The sequence below is a fragment of the Bison bison genome, unplaced genomic scaffold (assembly GCF_000754665.1).
Source record: "Bison bison bison isolate TAMUID 2011002044 unplaced genomic scaffold, Bison_UMD1.0 scf7180017864516, whole genome shotgun sequence".
In the NCBI taxonomy this organism is placed as follows: domain Eukaryota; kingdom Metazoa; phylum Chordata; class Mammalia; order Artiodactyla; family Bovidae; genus Bison; species Bison bison.
The window spans coordinates 8759726-8771878 of NW_011495069.1; the positions used below are offsets into that span (position 1 = coordinate 8759726).

Here is a 12153-nt window from a genome sequence, read left to right on the forward strand (position 1 = left end):
AAAGATGGCATATTGTATGATCCTATTTATATGAAATATCCAGAATAGGCAAATATATGGAAATGAAAGTTGATTAGTGGTTGCTTAGAGCTGGAGATTGGGAGTGGGAAATGCGGAGTGTCTGCTTTTAGTGTGACGAAGATATTTTAGAATAGATAATGGTTTAAAAAAAAAAAGATCATGGTGGTTACACAAGTCTGTGAATATACTAAAAACCATTGAAGTGTCCAGTTTAAATGGATGAATTATGCAGTATGTGTATTATAACTTAAAGCTCTTTAAAAGAGAGAGAACTGAGGAGTTCCCTGGTGGTGCAGTGGATATGATTTCGCCTGCTAATGCAGGGGACATGGGTTCCACTCCTGGTCTGGGAAGATTCCACGTGCTATGGAGCACCTAAGCCTGTGTGCCCCAGCTACTGAGTCCTTGCTCTAGAGCCTGCAAACTGGGAAAGGAGAAGCCCCCGCAATGAGGGGTCCATGCACCACAACGAACAGTAGTCCCCGCTTACCACAACTAGAGAAAGCCTGTGCAAAGCAACCAAGACACAGCACAGCCAAAAATAAATACATACATATAAAAGATTTTCAAAAGAGAAAGATGAGAATATTCTTGCCTCCTGGCACTGGAACGCCTTCCTGGAGTTTCCCATGAATGCCTTCTTCTGGAATAGGAGCTCCATGAAATGAGGGCTCTAGTGAAGTATCCATTAAAACCTATGTCAGGCACACACACACACACACACACACACACACACACTACCCCCTTCAAGTTAATGGTATGTGAACAGTAGCAGGCCCTGAGCAGAGTAATTCCATGCACAAGCTCTGCATTGGCAGGAAGGGTTATGGAAATGGTGGCTTGGTACTCAACATCCCTTGCTTCCTCCTAGCATGCCTTCTGGCACTGTGAGAAAAACTACATTTCCCAGACTCCCCTGCAGCTAGAACTCTGTGAATATGGTTTTCCTAAGGCAATGGCACCCCACTCCAGTACTCTTGCCTGGAAAATCCCCTGGACGGAGGAGCCTGGTGGGCTGCAGTTCATGGGGTCTCGAAGAGTCAGACACGACTGAGCAACTTCACTTTCACTTTTCACTTTCATGCATTGGAGAAGGCAATGGCAATCCACTCCAGTGTTCTTGCCTGGAGAATCCCAGGGGTGGGGGAGCCTGGTGGGCTGCCGTCTGTGGGGTCGCACAGAGTTGGACACGACTGAAGTGACTTAGCAGCAGCAATCCATAAACAATTGGGTGAGATTTGGGAGGTGGAAATAAGAAGGCCAAAGGCTCCAAGTCAGCCTTTTTTGCAACAGTATCAGCTGTGGAACCAGAGTCAAAATTTGGAGCATCTTTTTTTTTTTCTTTTTTCTTGCAGATCTGGCATAGGTCTGGAGCCAGTACTTACAGATTCTCCACCTTTCCAAGTGAAGCAAAGGGAGCAACTCCCCAGGCTGGTCAGTTCTGTGGGTTTGTCCTGGAATTATTCCTAGAGGCCTTTTCTAGAACCAGCTCCCTGTTCCTTCTTGTTATTTTAGAAGCATTTAAAGTCTTGTATGACATCCCTTTCCACTTGGCGTGCATGTGTGCTAAGTTGCTTCAACTGTGTCCGACTCTGTGCGACCCCATTGTCTGTAGCCTGCAGTGCTCCATAGCAGTTTATTTATTTGCTGCTGCTGCGTCGCTTCAGTCATGTCCGACTCTGTGCAACCCCAGAGATGGCAGCCCACCAGGCTCCCCCGTCCCTGGGATTCTCCAGGCAAGAACACTGGAGTGGATTGCCATTTCCTTCTCCAATGCATGAAAGTGAAAAGTGAAAGTGAAGTCGCTCAGTCGTGTCCGACTCTTCACGACCCCATGGACTGCAGCCCACCAGGCTCCTCCGTCCATGGGATTTTCCAGGCAACAGTATTGGAGTGGGTTGCCATTGCCTTCTCCGTATTTATTTGCAACTGAGTCTTAAAGAATACACCTGCTTTGCCCAAGTTGTCCTGCATGAAGACATGCAATCAATCATCCTGAGCCTCTGTATCCTCATCTTTAGAATGAAAGTAAGAATACCTCACTGAGGATTAAATAGGAAGTATTTTAAGAAGCTAGCATGCTACTTGACAATACTTTAGTAAACTGCAGCTCTTTGGTTCAGCTCACGAGTCATCGCAGCTTGTACTCCTGTGAGGTAACAAACAGTCTCAGTCTGCATCCTCCTTTCTCCCAGAAGTTTACCCTGACCTTTTCTATCTCTGCATGGTTAAAACTCAGAGCCTAAAGGGGCAGGTCCAGTTTTGTAGGGCAGGGGAGAGTAGGGCAGGGGAAAGACCACCCAAGTGGGGCTTGGATGATCTAGGTACCAGTAGCCCTCACTTACAGACTAGAAGACTGAGGTTTAGGGAAGATAAAGGACTTGCTTAAGATCAACAAGCCATGAAGGCAGAGAAGGGATCTGAAGACATTTTGACTCCAGAGTGTGAAGCCTTTCATCAGCACCCTGTACGTAGACCTGTTACTTTTGGCATGTGATCCACTCCCCTTTCAGTCTGAGGAAAGCAGCTAGCAAACTTCTTTTCAAAGAGAAACTATCTCAACAGGCAGGCCCTTGGATTGCTCAGTGGTCAAGGACACCTCTCCATAAAACTGGGGCAACTTGGGTACCACAAAGAGCATTCAGAAGGTGGCAGGTCCTTTGCTAGGATCTGGCTGAGATGACAACTCTGATTACTTGCCCAAGGAGTCAGGAGAAAAAGATCTATTCACTCAGTTGACATCAACCTAATCCAAGCTGTACCCGAGGTGCCACGGGGTTTGCAGCAATGTATGCTCTAGCAGGGAGCCCAAGCAGCGATGGTTACTCCACCCTCCCCTGCCTGCCCATCAGCAGGCCTCAGAGCTTTCCAAGGACATCTTCCCAGGGCCCTAGGACTTTCACACCTTCAGAGAGTACACCCCCACACTGCCAGTCCCCATCCCGCCAAATGCCCACCTTTAAGGTACAGTGGGCAGCTTCCTCCTCTAAGATGGACCTCAGTTCAGCAACCTCTCCCACCTCTGAGGGTCTGCAGCCCTCGTTTTATGCAGACTGCCCCTCGGGGACAGAGCAAATCCTGCCTTGTGTCCTGATTACAGTGGGAAAGTAGGCCTGGGCTGACCTCAAACCTACATCAGCCCCACTGTTCTTGCATGTTATTGGCTCTCTATGAACCTCTTTCTTAACCTGTGAAAAGTTACTAATACCTACTTTGCTCGAGAGGTAAGCATGTACTGGGGCTCCTGTTCAGTAGGTGGTCATTCCCTCCTCCTGGCCTCTCTCCTGCCTTTCACATTATACCATCCTTCAGGGCAAGAGACAGAAACTTTTTATCTCTTTATTCGCAACCACACCCATCCACACCTGCCCATGGAGGCTGCCTGACAAAACCTGTTGAATGAGTCAACAACTAGAAGCCTAGGGTGTAAATCACTCCATTTGTTTCATTCCTTTGTTTGTTGAACAAAAGTGTCTTGAGTCTTAACCAGATGCCAAGCCCTGTGCTTGGTGCCAAGGATAGAAAACACGAATCAAGGTCCCTGTCCTCAAGAGGACCACGGGTTGTGATAAAACAGACGTGTCGGATATCATTGTCCAGTGTGATCACTGGACTAGGGGTGTCCAGACGGGAATGCCTAACCCAGGAGGTGGGGACCAAGTTGTCAGGGGAAGTTTCCTGGAGGAGGTGGGGCCTCGTCCAACTTCATTTAGTGTCTGTGTCTCTCCAACCATTAGAATGGAAGTACCATGAAGGCAAAGATTTTGGTTTTGTTCACTGCTGTGTCCCCAGGACCTAAAAGACTCCCTGGTACATAGTAGGTGCTTGATCCATATATGTTGAATGAATGAATGAAACAGGCAAAGAAGAGAAAGAATTGTGATCAGAGGCAGATCACTTGGCTCCTCTGGGTTCCTGCATCCCTTGTTTTTCTTCCAAGAAACCCAGTCACTCTGCACAGGGCCCTACCCCTCACAGAGGCTCTCATAGCCCTGTGTTAGTTTCACAACAGCCCAGTGAGGTGAGCTGGGCAGGTACAACTCTCCCTACTTACCCATGGGGAAACAGTTCGTGATGGGTTTTTTCTTTTTTTTTTTTGAGAAGCCAACAAATCTTTATTAAACACCTGCAAAGTTACTTGGAGGAAGCCATGATGCTGGACACCCTGTCAGTCTATCTTCTCCATGACATTCTTGGGCTTAATGCTCTCTTCCTGGCTACAGATGGAGATCTTGTCTAACTCATTGGGACTCCAGCCATACTGCTCATTCACATCTTTAGCTTGCTGCCTGTCAGATCCCCTAGCATCTCGGCCAGCAGCCAGAGATTGATGTGCTGATAAGTGATGCCCACGACATGGCAGATTTTGGACAGAGTCTTCAAAGCCGGTTATACCTTCCAAGAGATCCATGTTTTTATCCAGGGCTTACCAGAAGGACTGGAAGTGGCAGGTCCCCAGCAGGTCTCTGAGGGACAAAATCTGCTGGGTGGGCCATTCTTCCTGCCGCACTTGCACAGCATGAAGTCGGTGTGGGGCAGGTTGGTGAGGGCCTTTAGCAGGATCTGGGCAGTGACCGTGGTCTGGAGAAAGGCTGGGTACAGCTTCAGCACAGCCAGGTTGGCTTCAGATCATAAATATTCTCCTTGGCCTGCGTCTCCACACAGTGGTCCAGGGTGGCCAGGTTCTCAGGATTGTACCTGTCCATCGCCTCGAGTCACTTCTCCGCGTTCGCTCTCATCTGCTCAAACATCACCATGACATCTGTCGCCTCCCACACTAGGGATGGAGCCGAAGACCCTGCCGGGCTGCATCCTCAAGAACTGGAGAAGTGGGGAAACTGATCTTTAGAGAGAAAAAGTGATTGACCCGCGGTCCTATGGCAAATTGGTGGCCTTGCTGAGAGGAGAACTCAGGTCTCCTGGCTCTGAGACCTGGCTCTAACCTGCTCCCCTAAGGGCAGCTCTGCCCTCCAAGGACCGACAGGGCTAGCTGCGGTGCTCAGCTGAGCTGGGTGTCTCGACCTTCACATCTGGAGAGGGGACCTAGAATCAAAATGTAGAGAAAGATCCTGGTCCTGAGAATGGAGATGGTATAGTAATAGTAACAGTGATGAAGAGGAGGAGGAAAATTAGAACTTTTCTATTGTGCTCGGTTGCTTCAGCCATATCCGACTCTTTGCAAACCCATGGACCATAGCCCTCTAGGCTCCTCTGTTCATGGAATTCTACAGGCAAAAATACTGAAGTGGGTTGCCGTTTTTAGGAAGTTCAGTTGTTGTTCAGTCTCTAAGTCATGTCCGACTCTTTGTGACCTCCGTGGATTTCAGCACACCAGGCTCCTCTGTCCTCCACCATCTCCCAGAGTTTGCTCAAATTCATGTCCATTGAGTCAGTGATGCTATCTGACCATCTCATCCTCTGCCACCCCCTGCTCCTTTTGCCGTCAATCTTTTCCAGCATCAGGGTGCTTGACATCTGTTTCCTCGTGTATTTCTCACCACAGCCTTATGAGGTGGATAGTCTTCCCCCTATTTAACAGATTAAAAAACTGAGCTCAGAAAGGTTAATTCACCTTTGAATTGTTTGAGGCCATACAGCCAGTAAGTGGTAGAGCTGAATCATAAACCAATCTGTTGAGCATTTTTACCATCTTTGGTCATCTGCAAAGAGCAAAGGATGTAGGCCAGGTGTGATGCTGTGATGCTGTGTTCATGCTGGGAGCCAGGAGGACCTCAGAGCCTTGGCCGGGAGGCACTGCCAAGGCCAAGTAGCTTCCTCCTACCCCAGAGTCTAGGGATTTAGGTACCAGGAAGGCCCACGGTTCTGGCACAGAGCTTCTCTTGTTGCCATAGCTCTCACACAACAGACCCTTACATAATGCCAGGTAGGTGCCTAGCAAAGCTGGGTTGTACATGGAACCCAAACACCAAGCCTACCCCATTTATTGGGAATAAATGGGGGCATGTTAATAGCAACTATTTCACTGCAACCCAGCCTTGAAATCGTCCTCAATTAGTTCTCCTGTATCAGTTGAGTATTTTGGTTCATAGCCCATGGCCCTAAAGTCAACCAGACTAGGTTCAAATCCCTCTGCCTCTCTAGCTTGCATCTTGAGCAAATTCCGTGACGTGTCTGTTTGTTTCCTTATCTCCCTTACAAAATAGGACTTGGAACAGACGTGGAGTTGTTATGGAGACCGTAGCAAAGCGTGCCTGGAAAGTGCTTAACCCAGCACCTCGCCCAGAGAAAGAGTTGGATGAACGCAGATGTCAGGAGGGTTTTTCTGAGAGGTTCGAGGGATGGCTCTGTGGGCTCCCCAGCATGTCATCATCTGCCTCCATGGGAAGACAAGGGTTGGCAAGTCAAGGGTGTGGAAGCCAAGAGTGTTGCCTCTCGTGGGGCTCCCCCAGTGCTGGGCCAGCAAGTCACACCTACAACATGTTCTGTTCTCAGCGATGAAAAGGGTGTCCTGCTCACGCCCCCGGTCCCGCTTTGTCAGCAGAGGGTGAAGGAGCTGAAACGGCACTCTCCCGTTCACCAGAGCCCTCCATGGCGGCAGCTCCTTCGACTCTGACAAGTGGGGCCGCTGAGCAGCCCGACCCCGTGACTCTCGCTCAACATCGTGGGCATTTCATCCTCCTGAGGACTCCTCAGTCCCCACACACATGGGCCTGAGGGGTCCATGCTAACCCCTAATGTCTGAACCTCAGCAGACTTAACACCTACTTCTGGCCATCCCAAATCTCCCAGGCTGGGTAGAAAAGACTCCAATAAGGGATAATGCTGAAGGCCTTTAAGGGACAGAGAAAGTGTTGCGGGAAAGTGAGCGGGGAGTTTTTCTTCTTCCTGGACCAGGAAAGGCAATCTCACCACATCACTAATGACTCAACCTGCTTTGTGGCTCCTCAGACCCCCAGTTTAGCCAATCAGACCTTCTCTGATGCAACCCCCTGCCCAGGCAACCACAACATCTCCATGACCTCACTTCATCCTGTCAGAGGAGGTGGCAGTTTTATTACACAGAAAAGGAAATAAGGCTCAGAGATTTTAAATGATTTGCTCAAGGTCACAAAACAAGCTAGAATTTGAACCCAGACCCCACCCCAGAGCCTGTGCTCGAAGAATCACAGAATCACTTTAAAAACTAAATGAGCAGGTCTTCCCTGGTGGCTCAGTGGTAAAGAATCCTCCTGCAAATGCAGGAGACATGGGTTCGAGCCCTGATCTGGAAGAACCCACATGCCATGGAATAACTAAGCCCGTGTGCCACAACTTTTGAGCCTGTGCTCTGGAGCTCAGGGACCGAAACCACTTAGCCCTAGAGCTGCAACGATCAAAGCCCATGAGCCCGAGAGCCCGTGCTCCACAATGAGAAGCCCGAGCTCTGCAGCAAAGAGTTGCCCCCAATGATGGCAACTAGAGAAAATCTCATGTAGCACAGAAGACCAAAAAGCAAATAAGTAAATAAATCTGTATACATATATTGAAAAAAAAGTGAAATGAGCAAATTGCAGGGGACTTCCCTGGTGGCTCAGGTGGTAAAGCATCTGTGTACAATGTGAGAGACCTGGGTTCGATCCCTGGGTTGGGAAGATTCCCTGGAGAAGGAAATGGCAACCCACTCCAGTACTCTTGCCTTGAAAATCCCATGGACGGAGGAGCTTGGTGCAGGCTACTATCCATGGGGTCGCAAAGAGTTGGGCACGACTGAGTGACTTCACTTTCCCTGGTGGCCCAGTGGTTAAGACGATGTGGTTCCATTGCAGGGGATGTGGGTTTGATCCCTGGCTGGGGAACTAAGATCCCACATGCTGCATGGCCAAAAAAAAAAAAGTAAAAGTAAAAAAAAATTAAATGAGCCATTTGTAAAGATACTTTGGAAAGCATATGAGAGAAAGTAAAGACACCATTCATAGTAAATACATTTTAACTAAAAATATTTCCCTCATCTTGATCAAAACCCTCAAGGAACCCAAGGATAGTATCTCCTCTAGATTTGGTCACTCTTAACAACACATCAGAGGCTTCCCAGGTGGTACAGTGGTTAAGAACCTGCCTGCCAATGCTGGAGACACAAGAAACATGGATTTGATCCCTGAATTGGAAAGATCCCCTGGAGTAGGAAATGGGACCCCACTCCAGTATTCTTGCCTGGAAAATTCCACGGACAGAGGAGCCTGGTGGGCTACAGTCCGTGGGGTCACAAAGAATCGGACACAACCGAGTGACTGAGCACACACACACAGCACATCAAAGGAAACCAAAGGTGTCAGCACGAGGTGTCTTACAGAACTGAGGGTCCTCCTTTCTGGACAGAGCGGGCAGGCACAGACTCTGGGACTGTTCTCTGTGGATTATGGCAATACCAGACTCTGCTCGGTCCTCAGCCAGAAGGAGCTGTCTAAAGCCCATTGCCCTGAGCAGCATCAGCAGTTGAGAAGGTATGCACATTCAAGATGGGTCCTGGTGGCTCTTCCCAAAGTTTACTATGGAACACTTACAAAGTAAAGGTATGTTAGCAGACCACTGCCAGGTGATGACCTGCAGGTTAAAGGAGACAGCCCAGTCTCTCACAAACCATCAAAGGTGTCACAAATTAACTGCTATAAGAAATGATCCAAAAATTGACTCCTATTTTGAATAGACAACCAGCATTGAGTATCACAGTCACACGCTGAAATTACAAGCTGCAAAGCATAGTAAAATTATCAAATCACTTGACCGCAATTGAACATGTGGTTGGTGAATACATTCCTATGAAAGAGGAGAAATATTTGTTGAAACAATGCATATACGCATTGGAGACTAGTTCGTGAACCTTGGAGGAATTCTTGATGTGTTAGTTCAGGTCCTCTGAGAAGCCAGCGTCAAGAGGGGATTAGACGTGGGACTGATTTATTGGGGAAAATACCTGTGAGGGAAAATGGGCAAGGAGCCGGAGGAAGCTGGGAGAGCTGGCAGACCACAGTGCAGGTGAAAGCCCCATGGAAGACAGAGGAAGGAAGGAAGCAGTGCAGACTGTGGTGCAGTTCTAGGAAGGTTTCAGCAGAACCACTGGGGAGTCCTCGATCCCAAAGTGCCCATCACAGGGACTTCCCTGGTGGTCCAGGGGTTAAGACTCTGTGCTTTCACTGCAAGGGGCATAGGTTCGATCCCAGGTTGGGGCACAAAGATCCCCACAAGATGCATGGCCAAAAACCAAAACAAAATTGCCGATCACAAACTCCTTTGCCTCCCAGGATGCCCTTGCCTTCCTGTGCTTGTCGACTCAGTCTCTGCCTGAAAGCCACCCACGGGAAGTGTGGCCTCAGAGAGAATGTGGTGAAGGATTTCGGCCATGATGGTTGGGGCACACATCACCCTTGGGAATGGCACACCATTTGTTAAAGGCGATACGTGTGTCACAACAAGACCCGTCATAGAAACGTGTTTAGTTTCTATTATGCACCTACTTTTCCAATGCATTTGAAAAGAAATAAATATCACTAGCCTCAATTTTGTCAGAATATTCCATGAAGTCTCAGGAAACAGTTTAGGAAGTTCTGGATTCCGTGAATTCCTGGCCAAGGGTAGGTAATTGGGATTGTGGGAAGAGTACGCAGCACAGAACTGAGAGATCTGGGTGAGATCTGTCACTCACTTGCTGTTGGAGCTTCTTTAAGTCACTTCCTTAGTTTCCACACCTCAAAATGGGTGCAATGGAAAAAGAGTTCTAATCATAGAACCTGCTACTTAGAGCCCCTTAAAGATCAACTCCTGGACAGAAGCTTCTACGGCAAACTGGCTGCTTCTGCAGCATCAAAGCCTGCTGGCCCTGCAACCCTTACTTTGTGCCCACATGGGTGTGCCAAGCAGGGACCTTGTTCCCCACCACACTCTGTCCCTGCCTCCTCCTAAGCAGACTGGCTCAACTTCTGGTCTTGTGGTTTCCCTTTGTCAGCTGTCATAGCAACCGTGGGTGCTCTGGAAGGGTACTGTGGTAAGCCGGGGGAAGGTGTCACCTTCCAAAATAACCTTGGTGGAGAGACTGGTGGCCACTTAGAAGCTGACTCTCACCACCACGCCGTTTCCAGGAAACGCTCAGAGGCTTGAATAAAGGAGGGGCTTTTAAGACATGAAGCCTGCTGCAAGATCCTTAGGCTTCCTGGACAGATGGGAGACACACCAAGGGGCTAAAAGTCCAACCACATTTGGAGGGGAGCAGGGAGCAGAACCAGGAGGAGGGGGCAAGGTTGGTGGTGAGAAGGTCAAGGTATGAGATCCCCAACAACAGGGTCTGGGTCTCCCCCAGAGGCCTAGGGGTTCCTTGATGGCTGTGTCCTGGGCTCCCCCTGAGTCAAGGAGGCCCCCACAACGTGGGCTCTGTGTCTTGCTCGAGATCGGGCATCTCAGGCAGGGCCTCTGAAGTACAGCCTCGTCCACTTGTCTGCCCAAGTCTAGCACAAAACTCCTTCCTGTCCCCAGAAGTCTGCCTCAATCAGTTCCCCCTACCTCTTATCTGCCCACGCCCACACCTCACCCTCCACCCGCCGGGGGTCCAGCCTGGCCACACGCCTTCCAGAACCTCTGACTGATTTCCAGCTGCCGCTTCCTCTGGACTTGACTGCCTGTCTGTGGCCTCCTAACAAGCACACTTAGGCCAGTATGTGTTTGTCTTTGTTTTTATCTGTTCAATCCAAATCCTTCCTTCCTCTGCGAGGGGCAGAGGCCTCTAGCTGGCCCATCACCAGTGCCCCCCTGACAATTAGCTCTAACTCTGAGCATATAGACGTATCCACAAAACAGAGAAGAGCGGCCACCCCTGACTGCAAGCTGCGTGTGTGCACCAGACACAAGGCTAACACTTCACACCTCGCATCTCAGGTCATTCCATCCTTCAGGAATTCCACAGAAAATTCCCTAGTGGTCAAGTTGTTAAGGATCCACCTGCCAATGCAGGGGACACGGGTTGGCTTCTTGGTGGGGGAACTAAGATCCCACAGGCCTCGAGCCAGCCAAGCCTGTGCTCCACAGCTACTGAGCCCAAGCTCTGGAGGCTGAGCTCCGCAACAATAGAAGCCACTGCAATGAGAAGCACCGCAGCTAGAGAATAGCCCCGGCTCACAGCAACTAGAGAAAGCCCGTGTACAACAAAGAGTTTGTGTGCCACAACAAAGACCCAGGGCAGCCAAAGATAAATAAGTAAATAAAATAAAAAGAAAATAAGACTATTACGGAGCTCCCGTTGTCCTCAGGCCCCTGTTGGAGACGCTGCAGTCAAAAGCAGACAATGGTTCTTGCCCTTCTGGAGTTTACATCCTCACAACAACTCTGAGGGTAGGCATCATTGCTGCCATTGTGTATCATCTAAGGTGACAAAGACAGTAAGCAGTTTGCACACTCAAACTCACCTCTTTCTAAGCCTGAGGCTTTTTAGTAAATAGGAGATGTTAGACTTTATAACGGAGAAGGCAATGGCAACTCACTCCAGTACTCTTGCCTGGAAAATCCCATGGACGGAGGAGCCTGGTAGGCTGCAGTCCATGGGGTCGTGAAGAGTTGGACACGACTGAAGCGACTTGGCAGCAGCAGCAGACTTTATAAACTGAAAGTCCTAGACTAACAGGAGCCGGACTCTGCATAACACTTTCCGTTTCTAACATACTTGGCTCCTTGAAGAAACGGCTGATCTCAGGCTGGACTGGGGAAGGACAGGTGAGCCTGGGACAGGTGAGCCTGGAACTGCTTGCTTTACCAGAAAGCAAGAAGAACTCAAAGCACAATGAAGAGACCAGTTTGAAGTGGGTCCCACTGGCCAAACTGGGGGCAATTTAAGCATCAGAACAACGGTTGGTAATTGAGTATAAAAGAAATCCATGAATTCATTCTGATATACAAATGAACAGGGACTTCCCTGGTAGTCCAGTGGCTAAGACTCTGCACTCCTGGTGCAGGGGGCCTAGGTTTGACAACTAAGAGCAGGCATGCCCCAACTAAAGATCCTGCATGCCACAAGTAAGAGCCAGGGCAGCCGAATAAATAAAAATAAATATTAAAAAGATAAAACAAATGAATGAACAAATGGAGAAGGGTAAGCTCTTCTAACAAATGTAGAAAAATAGCGTAATTAGAAAATCACACTTGGTAACCATC

General features: G+C 49.0%; 1 pseudogene; it reads right to left on the reverse strand.

Annotated features, from left to right (window-relative positions):
* Positions 1 to 4155: 4155 nt before the first annotated feature.
* Positions 4156 to 4778, reverse strand: LOC104981151 (annotated as a pseudogene).
* Positions 4779 to 12153: the final 7375 nt, after the last annotated feature.